Here is a 13,207-nt window from a genome sequence, read left to right as displayed (position 1 = left end):
TCGAAGATCGAAAGGAAGTGAAAAAGGAAAAGATCGGAGGAAAACAGAGTAATTCCCGATCAATGAAAGAAAGAGAACAGAAATTCATCAAGCCAGATAAATTTTCGACAAGGTAGGTGACTGCCGGCAAAGGAAAACCCATTTTTTGTGGTTCTTCTTTCAGATTGCCACTCAAAATCATTCTCGACTGGCGATATCCCGCCCCACATAAACAAAGAGGAAAAGACCGAAACACCCAGTTTCCTCTCAAAAAACACTACCCTCGAGAAAATCCTATTGATCCGTGATCGTATGTGTGATCTTTGATTCAATAGGAAATCGTGTGCAAAGTAAAGTCGTGGTGCAGTTATGGTTTGGGATTAGGGTAAAACACTTGCCTGTGTGAGTTTTTATACACTATGAGTGATTTATTCCCAGTTTCAGCTTAACCTGATGTTTCCCCTGAATGTTCATTCAAAAGCTAAAAGTTGACATCCTGCCTTTCATTTTCGGGTACAAGGAAGATTACCCTTGGCATAAGTATATTGTTTTTCTAAGACATGGTGCTCTCGCGAATGATTTATTTTTCTTTGCAAAAAGCATGTTTGCCTTTTTTAGGTGGAAAAAACCCGGTGGACCATTCGGTCCTGCCTCGCCTTTTTCGGAGCCCCATGAATTGCGTTTTCGTTCATGCATCCTCCACCCACGAGTTTGGAGCCATGCGTAGTGATTTCTTAGTGCAATTCTCCATTCTCTACCCCTTTTTCGGAGCCCCATGAATTGAGTTTTCGTTCATGCATCCTCCACCAAAGAGTTTGGAGCCATGCTTCATGATTGACTAGTGAGGACCCTCTAGTGCAATCCTCCATCCTCGCCTTTTATTCGGAGCCCCATGAATTGCGTTTTCGTTCATGCATCCTCCACCAATGAGTTTGGAGCCATTCTTCATGATTGCGTAGTGTGGACCCTCTAGTGCAATCCTCCATTCTCCAATGTGTTCTTCATTGTCAAGTGCGAACCCTCTTGACTGGAGAATGTGACCTTTGTTATTTTCCCGATTGATTCCTTTGCCAAACGTGTATATTATATTATTGTTGTTTTTGTTGTTGTTTGTATTTTGTTTTGTGTTGTAAAGAAAAAAGAAGGAGTAGAGACGAGAGTCATCATGGGCTAATCACGGAAAGGGCAAGAAGGACGAAATCAGTGTCTTATCTTTGCTTTCCTCTTATCTCCGATAAAAGGTAAGTAAAGAGGGGCAACTGTCATACCCTAATTTCGTCCGGGGATTATTACTTGATGATATGCAACCTTTGATTGGCCGCTTCAAAATACTTGGCACCCTTTGTTGCACGATATGTAAGTCCCGAGACACGCCGGAAATCAAAGGGAAGCAGGTTTATGCGATTCGTGAAATTCCGTAATGGGGCGGAAACCAAAAGGAGGTGTTGTCGCGCAATCCGTGAGTTTCCGTAACTTCTTCGAAAGCTAAAAAAGGAGTAAATACATGATCCGTAAGGATTTGTAACCTTACGGAAAGAAAATAAGTATCGTTACGAAATTCGTAAAGTTTCGTAACGTTGCGGAAAAAAGAATTACCAAAAAAGGTAAAGGGGGATGCATTTAGTAAAAAGGGGGGTACAAATAGCAATCAGGCCCACTTGGGCCTTCCAGATTCTTCCTCCAGAAGGCGGTTGCTTCTGGAGGAAGCAACCTTGCTCGCCTGGGCGAGCTGGGTGGCAAGCTCCTGCCCTAATTTGCTATAAATAAGGGGAGGAATAAAGAGGGAAAGGGTTCAGCCTTCTTGGCACTTCATATTCTCTTTAATTTGCTGAGGAAAATTGTTTCCGTGAAGAAAATCCAAGCCGAGGCGCTTTCGTAACGTTTCCGTGAGTAATTATTCGAAGGTTTTCAACCGTTCTTCGACATCCATCGTTCGTTCTTCGTTTTCTTCGGTCTTCAACTGGTAAGTACCCCAAACTGAGCTTTTCAATTCATTCTATGTACCCTTGGTGGTCCCCATTTTGTTTCACGTATTTTTATTCTCGTTTTCATTTACTTTCTGTACCCCCTTTTGACGTGCTTCAGTCTTTTATTTAAGTCATTTCTCGCCTAATCAAAAAATAAAATAAATTTCCACCGATCATTTGATTTGTAATATCCGTTAATTTTTGTTAAAATGAATTCCGACTGTTCGGTCGTGCCGTAACCACGTTGGAAATCAAAAAAGAGGTAAATGATAATATAATAATCAAAAAATACGTTTTAGTAAAATGAAGCGAAAAAATCAATTGGACGTTTTCTCTTTGGGATTTTTCATTCTTAATCGAATTGACTAATAAGTAAAGTGAAACTAAGGCTAAAATCAGTTCGCCTAGTCAAGCTCGTCCACAAAAAAGTCACTAAAAAGGGTTTGAAAGTTTTATCATTTCAGTTTTCCTTATCAAGTAAATGGATCATTTTTATGGTCCAACGCCTTAAAATAATCACCTTTCAAGTAAAAAGAATCGCTTGATTCACTCTTAAGAAAGAACTACGTAGGTCTGATTTCCTCTTCGATGGAAGGTACGTAGGAGCAAGAGCCCCGCTTTTGTCGACCTCAAGAAATAAAAAGAAATAAAAGGTAAGATAACGCAATTTCACAATTCTAAAAAATAGGCTGTTGTCCTTTGAGACAAACATGAGAGGTGCTAATACCTTCCACAAACGTAAATACAACTCCCGAACTTAGAATTTTCATTTTGACCAGTTTCCTTCGGTTTTTCCAATGTTTTCCACAAATAAACGTTGGTGGCGACTCCGCGCATCTTTCCTCCCTTGGAAAGTGCACTCGTGAGCCTCGCCTCACTCGCCCGCAAAAGGGCATGTTGCGACAGGATGCGACCCTCGTTTGACCACTTCGAGGTACTTGGCACCCATCGTTAGGCAATCCATGAAGTTCCGTGACATGCCGGAAGTCAAAAGAAAGCGTTGTTGCATAATCCGTGAAGTTCCGTTACATGCCGGAAGTCAAAATAAAGCATTGTTGCAAAATCCGTAAAGTTCCGTAACATTCCGGAAGCCAAAGAAGGGATGATTGCGTAATCCGTAAGGTTCCGTAACGTTACGGAAAAAGAATCAGCAAAAAAGGGCAGGGGTGTATTTAGTAAACAGGGGGTGCAAATAGAAACCAGGCCCACTTGGGCCTTCCAGGAAGTTCCACCAGAAGGCATCGCCTTCTGGAGGAAGCATCCTAGGTCGCCTGGGCGAGCTGGGTGGCAAGCTTCTCCTTCTTTTCCCAATAAATAGGGGAAGGAGGGAAGAACAAAAATGTTCAACTCTCCTGGTATCTGAGAATCACTTAAAATTAGTGAGAAAATTTGTTTCCGTGAAGAAAATCCAAGCCGAGGCGCTTCCATAACGCTTCCGAGATGTTTCCGTGGGTGATTTCGCGAAGATTTTCCGCCGTTCTTTGTCGTTCTTCGTTCGTTCTTCATCGTTCTTCGGTCTTCAACCGTTAAGTTCCCGAAATCGAACTTTTCAATTCATTCTATGTACCCTTAGAGGTCCCCATTTGTTTCGCGTGCTTTTATTTTTATTTGATTTACTATCCGTACCCCCTTTTGACGTGCTTCAGTCATTTATTTAAGTCATTTTCTCGCCTAATCAAAAAATAAAATAAATTTCCACCGATCATTTGAATTGCAACATCTTTTAATTTCTGTTATAATGAAATCCGACCGTTCGGTCATGCCGTAACCACGTTTAAAACCAAAAAGGAGGCAAAATAATAATATAATAATAAAAAAATATCTTTTAGTAAAATAATAAAAAAAATCAATCAGACGTTTTTCTTTGGGATTTTTCTTTCTTAATCGAATTGACTAATAACCAAAGTGAAACTAAAGCTAAAATCAATTCATAAATCAAACCTTTGTTATCACCTAAAAAAGCCATTTTTAAGGTCCAACGCCTTAAAATGGTCTTTTCCGCTTTCATTGGTTAAACGTAGATTTCTAAAAAAGGCCTAAAATCAACACGTAACTTTATTACCTCTTTTCAAAAAAATAACAAGAGATCATTAATGGTCCAATGCCTTAATATTTTCTCTTCTTTCAAAAAGAATCGAAAGATTGTTTAATGGTCCAACGCCTTAAATGACCTTTCATTCAATAAAAAAATATTTTGCAAAAAAGAAGGGATAAAAACAATTTAACCAACGTTTGGTTCTCAAAGAACTACGTAGGTCTGAGTTCCTCATTGAGGATACGTAGGAACAAGGGAAACACCCTCGTCGACCACAAAAAGATAAAAAATGTATAAAAGGCATAAAAAGACATAGGAACGTGAAAAAGGGGAAGATAACACAAATTGAAGTCATGTTTGCACATTTGATTAAAGGCTGTCGTCCCTTGTGACGGACGTGTGGGGTGCTAATACCTTCCCCGTGCGTAAATACAACTCCCGAACCTTTCACTTAAAATTTCGTAGACTACGTCTTTTCCGGTTTTTTCGACGTTTTCCTCAAATAAACGTTGGTGGCGACTTCGCGCGTATTCCTTTCTTGGAAGACGCACCCGCGAGCCCCGCTTCGCCCTCCCGCCGAAGGTTAGGTTGCGACAGTTGGCGACTCCACTGGGGACTATTTTTAGAGAGTTAGGCCTTCTAATCTTGTGCAATGTTTTATCATGACTTTCTCCTTTGTTGGTTTCCCTTTATTTCTCTTGTGTTCTTGTATATAACTCTTGGATGCCTTTAGTGTATTTTTTAATGTATGCATAAGATAAATATTTATTCATTTAATGCACACAAACACCAACACTTTTTGCACACACGGTGAGTTGAAAAAGGGCCCTATACCCGGGTTCGTTGGAATATAAGGAGTGGAGGTGAATCTGTGATCATGCTAGGTCTCCGACTTGCTTGATTATAGTGAACCCTCATCTAGAGTTTTTCTCTTTGATAACATATTGTTGCTAGTAGTCCCTAATGCTGCAATATGTTTTTCGAAGGGGATGATACCTCTAGAGGCCATCAAGAGAGATATGACCACCTTGGGAATTATCACTAAAAAGCCCTTTTAGCTCCCTCCCATGTAGGTCCCTAAAATAGGGGCACGGAGCAAACACGCTGCGTGCCACTTGTCACACTACCATGCATATAGTCCTAAGTGTCATGTACCCCTTTGCTTATATTTGTTTGTGAATATTGTCGTACTATGTACATCCCCGTGTTGTGCCTTTCGCATATGCATCATGCACGGGTTCCGTCTTGATCCCCTCTCTTTGGAAAACCAATGGAGGGTCCGTGTCACCTTCTTAAATACATACGTCGGGCACCGTGCTACCCCAAGACCTTGTATCTAAGAAGGAGACAATTTCCCGGGCTCCCGTATTCATAAATTGCATATGTGTCATATGCATTTCTTCATGCATTCATCCATTCCACCCATGATAGATGTCGGAGTGTTGATTCGCACTGGGTTTTGTTTCACTTTAGTAAAACATGGGAACAAATCAAACCGAAAAAAGGTTTTGTCAAGTCAAGATTAAGGGCCTAGATACCACTAGCATTAAGGTGTTGGGGCGGTTGAAGGGACCTCTCCAAATGCAAGCCTTCCGCAAGGTGTACGGAAATATTTTAGATTTGACCATAGCAGAGATATCCACAGAAGCTGTTGTATCACTCACCCAATACTATGACCATCCTTTGAGATGCTTCACGTTTGGAGACTTCCAATTAGTACCGACTGTCGAAGAATTTGAAGAGATTCTAGGATGTCCTCTTGGGGGAAGGAAACCGTATCTTTTCTCTGGGTTTCTTCCCTCCTTGAGCAAGATTGCGGTTGTGGTCAGGGATTCGGCGAGAGGATTGGATCGTGTAAAGCAAACTCGAAATAGCGTAGTGGGCCTACCATGGAAGTACTTAGAAGGAAAGGCAAGGGATATGGTGAATCAAGAGGAGTGGGTCCCGTTTATGGACGTATTAGCATTGCTAATCTTTGGGGTTGTCCTCTTTCCAAACATGGATGGTTTGGTGGACCTAGCCGCAATTGATGCTTTCCTTGCATATCACCATAGCAAAGAAAGCCCGGTGGTAGCTATCTCGACGGACTTATTTGACACATTTGACCAAAGGTGCGAAAAGAGTAGCGCACAAATCATCTGCTGTTTACCCACTCTTTGTGTATGGTTGGTTTCGAACATATTCCAACATGACTTAATCCATGTCCGCTCCGAAGCCATCACTCGTTTGTCCAAAAGAGAAGAGTAGATTGGGACCAACACTTGGCTGGGATAGGAGACAGAACAATCAACTGGTTTCCTCGATGGAAGGAAGGAAATGAGGGAGTTCTCTTCTCATGTGGGGACTACCCAAACATCCCGTTGATAGGAACGAGGGGTTGCATTAACTACAATCCCGCACTTGCTATAAGACAGTTAGGGTACCCCATGAGGGGAGCACCGATGGAAGAAAGCCTCTCTCCTTTCCTTGTGAGAGATTTCGGTGAGTGAAGTTTCAAGATTATACAAAGAGTCCATAAGGCGTGGGAAGGCCCGTTAAGGAAAGATAAAGAACTTAGGGGCATCTGTAATGGCATCATCGGTGGTTATCATGAATGGCTGAAAGTTCATACACGAGGGTTAGATTGGCTTTTCAAGTTAAAGATTATCGACGAAGAGGACTTCGAAGCTCTGGAAGAGGATGAAGAAGTCCAAGCTCTAAAAACCGAACTAGGAAAAGTAAAACTTGCCAAAGAAAAATTCAAATTGGTCGCTACAAACGTCCGGAAAGAGTGTGCCAAGTTACGAGAAGAAAATGCAGCTACCGCAAGAGCCCTTGAACAAGAAACCAAGAGGGCTCGCAAAGAAGAGCATGGCCGAGACAAATTCCGTGGAGCTTTGTGGGGCAGCAACAGTGAGCTCAAGCTTCAAAGGGAAGAGAGAGACCAATCACGAGTACATAGCATGGTCTTGAAAGAGGAGTTAGCTGTTTGCTCAAGGTCCAAAAGAAACTTGTCTCAGTGTTTATGCGAGACAGAGACCAACATGTTAGCCATCGTCAGCAAGTACCAAGAAGAACTAAATCTAGCCTCGGCCCACAAGCATAAAGTGGCGGACGAGTATGCCCAAATGTACGCAGAAAAAGAGGCTAGAGGAAGGGTGATCGACTCGTTACATCAAGAGGCAACAATGTGGATGGATCGATTTGCTCTTACCTTGAACGAGAGTCAAGAACTTACCTGATTGCTAGCCAAGGTCAAAGCAATGGCGGGCACCTACTCTGCCCCCGAGGAGATCCACGGACTTCTCAGCTATTGTCAGCATATTATAGACTTAATGGCCCATATAATTAGAAACCGCTAGGAAGTTTGTATTGTAGCTTAGATCTTGACTAGTTATAACTTTCTGAATAAAATGAGTTTATCCCATGTTTTTATTCCAAAGATCAGTGCGAATCAAATCACTCCCGCATTTTATCTCTAGCATGCATTCATATCATGCATCGCATAAGCATCTCTTCATGGCATCATAATGCACATATCGTTCTTGCATTTGCCCGTTATCATATTCCAGCATCACATTTTGCATGAGTCATTGCATCATCATGCATATGCGTTCAACATACTTTTTGTTCCACCAACTGCGTACCTTTTATTTTCATGTTTGCTCATGCATGATCCTTGCGTTTTCCTCTACAAAAAAAAAGAAGCGTGAAAATTCACACTACATTCCTAGTTGCATGTGTTAGGTACCATGAGCCAACCATGTTGGGATCATAAACCCATTTCTAAAAAACAAAAAAAAACAACAAAACAAAATGATTGAGCATGGTACCTAATGCGTGGTTAACTAGGAAATGATGTTTCTTTGGGCATCTCAATCTCATAATTACATTTTCCATGATAGCAAGCATATTCCCGAGTCTTTCATCTCTATGAAATGTTGTCAAAGTATTGGCGATCGAAATTTCCATTCTTTGGATTATGGGGTTGAACCAAGCTCATGCTTTTACGAAAAGGTTCCTCAAGTCAAGTAGAAATATGGAAGTAACCATCTTGCAAAAAATTGGGGCAAAAGATGGATCGAGTTACATCGCTACTTTGTCTACTGCCAAACACATTTAGGACTGTTGATGTCCTTGTTACTTCTAGTTTCACCTTGACAAAGATGTCATGGACCATGTTGAAAATCTAAATTGATTCAATCCCTTGTCCTGCGTAAAAATTTGCAATACTTCAACAGTGCATCATTCACATACATCCATCCTTTTCATTGGTTGCATTGTTCATTGCATTCTTTCCTTGAAAAAAAAATGAACTTAATCATTATTATCAAAAAGAAAAAAACACGCTTTACGACGCCCTTACCGAACCTGTGCTAGAGCTAGAGTAATGGGTGAAGTAGAGGAGGTGCAAGAGAAAATGAAGGCCGACACGGAGTCCTTGAAAGAGAAAATGGCCATAATGATGGAGGCCATGATGAGCATAAAGGAGATAATGGAGGTCAGTGCGGCTTACCGAACCCATGCTAAAGCTAGAGTAATGGGTGAAGTAGAGGAGGTGCAAGAGCAGATGAAGGCCGACATGGAGGCCATGAAAGAGAAAATGGCCACAATGGTGGAGGCCATGATGAGTATGAAGAGGATAATGGAAGCCAATACGATTGTAGTTGCCATTACCAGCGCTGTTGCTAAGGTGAACCCGATGCCCCCATCTGATCTCAACCAAATGAATCATCCAACCTCAGATATGGTGGGCAAAGATTTGGGAAGTACGGACGGCCCCATGATGTGAAAATTCAAAACAAGCACGCCTTCCCGCCATATGGCTCGCCTCCCAAGGAGGATGTCAATAACTCCGCTCCCATACTCATTGAAAGCCAACAACCTCAATCTGATCATGCACATGTCTCTCTACCCGTGGGGGAGACGCATGAAATTCCCCACCACAATCTAGCTGACTTCGAGCCTTGCCTCGAATATGCCACTGAAGGGCAAGCAGTTGGTGGTATACCCTTGCAAAACACTTTGGAGGGCCCTTAGTTTCGCCCCCAACCACAACCTTTGCATTCCACAGCAGGTAAAATCCCTCCTATTATTGAAGGAAAGGGAAAAGTTGGATCATCTGGAGGAAAGGCTCAAGGCCATTGAAGGAGGCAAAGATTATGCCTTTGCTAATCTAGAAGAGTTGTTCCTACAACTACAGAACATGTGCAAAAAAGGGCACGAATCTTTCAAAGAATATGCCCAAAGATAGAGAGACCTAGCAGCTCAAGTGGCACGAATCTTTCAAAGAATATGCCCAAAGATGGAGAGACCTGGCAGCTCAAGTAGCACCTCCAATGACGGGGAAAGAGATGATCACAAAATAGTAGACACATTACCAGTGTTTTACTATGAAAAATGGTGGGGTACACACCTTCAAGCTTTGCGGATTTGGTCTTTGCCGGGGAAAGGGTTGAAGCGGATCTGAAAAGAGGAAAATTTAATCATCCTGCTTGGACGAATAAGAAAACTGGGGCAAATGAAGAGGGTGAGATGAGGGAGAAACCCATGCTGTGACTGCCATTCCTATACGGCCAAGTTTCCCACCAACCCAACAATGTCATTAGTTAGGCAATAACAACCCTTCTCCTTACCTACCACCCAGTTATCCACAAAGGTCATCCCTAAATCAACCACAAAACCCACCTTCCACACAACCAATGCTAAACACCACCTTTAGCACGAACCAAAACACCAACCAAGGAAGGAATTTTGCAGCAAAAAGCCTGTAGAATTCACCCCAATTCTGGTGTCCTATAACATGCTCCTTTATCTACTTGATACTGCAATGGTAGCCATAACCCCTGCTAGGTTTCCTCAACCTCCATTTTTCTGAGGATACGACTCGAACACAATGTGTGCTTATCATGGAGGAGCCCTGGGGCATTCCATTGAGCATTGTATGACCCTGAAGTGTAAGGTGCAAAGTCTAATTGATGCGGGCTGGCTGAAATTTGAGGAGAATCGCTTGTGAATCCTAACATTGACAAACGACACCACACATGGGGCAATTTTGAAAGCTATTGTTAGATGTCTCTAATGACTCATCAGGATTTTCAAGTTTATGCCATTATTATAAACCACAGTTGCAATGCTAAAATGGATGAATTTGACATCCTTGTTTCTCTCATCCTCTCACAAACACATCTTTGCTTATTCAACTTCCACCGGAATGTGAGTGTAAGCCATTGGTTTGTTTGCTCAAAGCGACCTGCGCCCCTGAGTGTTGACTTCCAAGACCGTTTAATCAAAGATTACTCGTCCTGCACGTTGGTGGGGTGCCGTAAACAACGAGTAAAGCAGAAAAGTTCAAAAAGAAAAAAAAGCATTCGATTGACTATTTTTTCAAGTAAAAATATAGACATTCATGTGACCTCATTTTATCATTCCAGAAATTTTTTTATTTTTTATAGAGAAGTGAGTTATCAAGAATAGGAGTCATTTGACTTAATCCGTCGATTGAAAATATCCTTCAACTATTTCTCGTCCTCGGAAAATTCTTTTGCAAGGATCAACCGCTTCTTTCATTCTTCCTTGCTACCAGGTTGTGAAAACAAAGATGGATACCGTAGAGCCCTACACTGGGGCAATGAGGGGCATCGTGCATGAACCTCAAGTGAACCTAGGGGTAGATTAGAAGTTCCCACCCAATAGGTTCCCTGCTACAAGGTCATGATGAAAGACAATGATTGGTACCTTAAAGCCTTACACTAGGGCAATGAGGGGCACCGTGCATGAGCCTCAAGTAAACCTAGGGGTAGATTAGAAGTTCTCACCCAATAGGTTCCCAGCTACAAGGTCGTGACGAAAGATAACAATTGGTACCTCAAAGCCTTACACTAGGGCAATGAGGGGTATCGCGCATGAGCCTCAAGCGAGCATAAGGGCAGATCAAAAGTTCTCATCCATCCATGTTTTTAAACAAAAAAGGGGGGGGGGGCAAATCCTGGGATTTCAATGGATTGATTAAACGTCAAACGACTCCATTGCCGTCACTCCCAAATGGTCAAAATCAAACAGAACATACACTCTGAGGGAGTTCCCAGAGAGATTAGCAAAAGATAGGATAAGGTTGCATGAATTATCACCTATTTCAAAAGGACAATCAATCTGTGTTTTCTAAAAAAAAATTAAATCAAAATAAAAATCACAAAATAGGGAAAGAATGTCATGAACATTGTACAACTTTCCATTACGTTGCATTGTTTCATATGAAGTCCACATTTACCAAATTTCACGACAAAAGGTTGCATGCATCTGCATCCCTAAAAATCATGTTAACTGCATAGATTTCCTACATCTAATGTCTAAATCTTTTGAATTTGGGATGACCGGCCCTCTCAAATGAGTCAATCTCATGCTTTCTCATAAGGGTGGACCCTTGGGTACTAGTACCCTCTCCTTCAGAGGACTGCACGTCGTCACCTTCAGAGGACTCCACATCCTCACCTTTAGAGGGTCATGTACCTTCACCTTCAGAGGACTACACGTCCTCGCCTCCAGAGGACTACATGTCCTCGCCTTCAAAGGACTACACGTCCTCGCCATCAGAGGACTCCACGTTCTCATCTTCAGAGGACTGCACGTCCTCAACTTTAAAGGACTGCACGTCCTCGCCTTCAGAGGATTGCACGTCCTCTCCTTCAGAGGACTGCACGTCCTCACCTTCAGAGGGCTGCACGCCCTCGCCTTCAGAGGGCTGCACGTCCTCGCCTTTAGAGGGCTGCACACCCTCACCTTCAGAGGGCTACACGCCCTCGCCTTTGTAGGGCTACACGCCCTCACCTTCAGAGGACTACACGTCCTCACCGTCGGAGGGCTACACGCCCTCGCCTTTAGTGGACTACATGCCCTCGCCTTTAGAGGACTACACGTCCTCGCCATCAGAGGACTACACGTCCTCGCCTTCAGAGGACTTCACGTTCTTACCTTTAGAGGGCTACACACCCTCACCCTTGAGAGGACTACACGTCCTCACCTTCGGAGGGCTACACGCCCTCGCCTTCGGAGGACTACATGTCCCCCTTTTCAGAGGGCTACACGCCCTCGCCTTTAGAGAGCGACACGTCCTCACCTTCAGAGGGCTGCACACTCCCTCGCCTTTAGAGGGCTACGCATCCTCGCTTTCAGAGGGCTCCACATCTGCACCTTAAGAGAATTTAAGGTCCTCTGCCCTTAAATGCTTAACCGAGACTTGCACTCCCGGTTAAGGGGCCAGTAGTTTCCTTTTATCAGTTCCTGGGCCACCCCCTGATATTGGAGGGCACCAACTATGGGAATACAACCAGAGAGGGAGGCTATCACGCAGCTACTATGCATACCGGGGCAAGATTTCACTCGTGCCACTGCAAAGAGACAAGTGCGGATCGTGCGCACCAACATGACCACTCTTACACACATATGTATGACATTGCTACTTAGCAACATTCTGCCCAGCGACCATAATGCCGATCTCCCCCTGCGGAAGTATCAGTTGGTCTGTGCCGTCCCGACATAGGTAGGTATGCATTATTTCCAACTGATTTCTAATGCCATCTACTATTTGCAGCGATCGCGCCCACAAGACACCCAGTGGACCCGGAGAAGTCCAACAGGGCCCTGGGGTTTCTAGCTCTGGTTACGGGCCTTTATCAGTCCTACAGGGTGCTCGTACCCCCCGGCAAGGTCATGCCATTGCGACATAGGTAAGTATGCATATGGTTCAAACTGATTTCTGATGTCATCTATTGTTTGCAGGGATCGCGCCCGCAGGACACCCAGTGGACCCAAAGAAGTCCAAAAGGATCCTGGGGTTTCCAGCTCTGATTACGGGCCTCTCTCAGTTCTACGGAGTGCCCGTCACCCCCAGCAAGGTCATCAGGCCTCCTTCTAACCGAGCTTTCATCAAGAAGTATTGCACCCTGATGTGCCATCATTTTCTTCTATTTTCTAAACCCTTTTTGCACCATTTTAATTACTAATTGGTCTTAATTGTCAATTAATCAGGCAGTTTTATTATTTGGGCTCATTTAGCTAATTTGATGTTTTTAATCTAATTTCAGGAATTAATGAAACATTGGGCTTAATCCGGATTTTGGTTATGGACTTGAAGAGGGCAAATAAAGCAGCGCTTACCTTAGTTAATTTCTAATTATGAAATTTTGCAATTTTATTTTATGTTGTTCAGTGTTTATTTCGTTTTGGGCCAGAGTATTGTAATAGGGCC

The sequence above is a fragment of the Glycine soja genome, chromosome 12, assembly GCF_004193775.1.
Source record: "Glycine soja cultivar W05 chromosome 12, ASM419377v2, whole genome shotgun sequence".
NCBI classification, from domain to species: domain Eukaryota; kingdom Viridiplantae; phylum Streptophyta; class Magnoliopsida; order Fabales; family Fabaceae; genus Glycine; species Glycine soja.
The sequence above is the reverse complement of the archived record's forward strand: the minus strand, read 5'-3'. Positions refer to the sequence as shown.